This window comes from Leptonychotes weddellii, unplaced genomic scaffold, assembly GCF_054177405.1.
Source record: "Leptonychotes weddellii isolate Sample4059 unplaced genomic scaffold, ASM5417740v2 HiC_scaffold_11404, whole genome shotgun sequence".
In the NCBI taxonomy this organism is placed as follows: Eukaryota; Metazoa; Chordata; class Mammalia; order Carnivora; family Phocidae; genus Leptonychotes; species Leptonychotes weddellii.
This window is the reverse complement of record NW_027691770.1, coordinates 5,179-6,841: the sequence shown is the minus strand read 5'-3', so window position 1 is coordinate 6,841 and position 1,663 is coordinate 5,179. Positions and strand designations below refer to the sequence as shown.

Sequence of the window (1,663 nt, the reverse complement as noted above, 5' to 3'; positions counted from 1 at the left end):
ATTTTTTGGGGGGCGGTAGGGGCACAGGGAGAGGGAGAGAGAATCTTAAACCCGCCCCATGCCCAGAGCAGAGCCCAATGCAGGGCTCAATCTCACAACCCTGAGATCAGGACCTGAGCTGAAATCAACAGTCCGACTCTCAGCCACCCAGGCACCCCAGATGCACTTTTTTAACAGAACATGGACGTGATATGACAGTTTCACTACCAACTAGGTGTTTAATATTGGGATTCTACTTGTACTAGATAATTTAAAAGCTAAAACCTCTCAAATAGTCCTGAAGAATACAGGATAAAATTGAAAAAAAAAAGATAATCATAGGATTACAAGCATGGCATAGTACTTGGATATCCCTTATCTGCTGTCTTTTTTAAAAAATTTCTAGACCTGGGGCGCCTGAGTGGCTAAGTCAGTTGGGCGGCTGCCTTCGGCTCAGGTCATGATCCCAGAGTCCTGGCATCGGGCCCCGCGTCGGGTTCCTTCCTCAGCGGGGAGCCTGCCTCTTCCTCTCCCTCTGCCTGCCACTCCCCCTGCTTGTGCTCTCCCTCTCTCTATCTCTATCAAATAAATAAATAAAATCTTTAAAAAAAAAAATTTCTAGACCTTTATTCCTCTGTAAAAAAGGGGAAAAAGGAATAAAATAAAATGGCACAGTTTAAGAAACACAGAATGCTTCACGAATTTACGAGTCATCCTTCTGCGGGGGCCACGCTAATCTACTCTGTACCGTTCCAATTTAAATATATGTGCTGCCAAAGCGAGCACTATATTCTGTCTTTAATTTTTAAAGATTTTATTTATTTCTTTGAGAGAAAGAGAAAGAGAGCGAGCGAGCAGGGGGGGAGGGGCAGAGTAGAGGGAGAAGCAGGCTCCCCACTAAACAGGGAGCTCCATGCGGGACTGGATCCCAGGACGCTGGGATCACAACCTGAGCTGAAGGCAGATGCTTAACCGACTGAGTCACCCAGGCGCCCCTCTTCTGTCTTTTTAACAGAGACTGGCAACTAGTGAAACACATGCTTAAAATATTCACAAGATAATTTTCATCACATGATCAGGGCTGCTCTAGGTCATACTGCCAAGTGTCTTATTCTTTATACTTTTCTCATTCTTCCACCTTCCCTAAGTATCTCCTAAAACCCTGATTGATATATCCTCCTATCAATCCAGTTACCGAAAAAGAGATAGCGATTCCATGTGCACTATGTTTTCCGTACAAAAACGAATAAAGCTGCGTGGGAATCGAGCATGTTATCTCTGAAATGCTAGCACTGATTGTTCCAGAATCTGATACCCATTTAGAACAGGTTGATGACTCTCCTGTGTAACGTAGATTGTCAGAGCAACTTGAATTCTGTGGCCATCCTCAGAACTTTTTATGTAAGCAGTTAGTCAAAATGTATTTATAATGAAATTTCAATTTTCTACCCACTTCAAAAGGATTTCCATCAAGTGCTTTGGCACTACGTGGCTCTGTATACTGTTTTCTGTTGCATTCCTCTCTGAGCCAGGTGAAGATGTTTCTCATTAGAGTGGTCAACCCTCTATACCCTCCACCAACTCCTGACCCAGAAGTTCAACATTATATTTTTGAATTTGGGAGTGGGCCTTTTGAAAATTCATAAAATCTGGCCACATTGCTCACATTACCATGGGACAACAA

The 1,663-nt window shown here is 43.4% G+C and overlaps 1 non-coding gene across 1 annotated transcript; it reads right to left on the bottom strand.

Annotated features, from left to right (window-relative positions):
• Positions 1 to 658: 658 nt before the first annotated feature.
• Positions 659 to 765, bottom strand: LOC115942922 (U6 spliceosomal RNA). Its single transcript, XR_004077495.1, has one exon. It is a non-coding gene; the product is annotated as a U6 spliceosomal RNA (small nuclear RNA).
• Between the last annotated feature and the right edge of the window lie 898 nt (positions 766 to 1,663).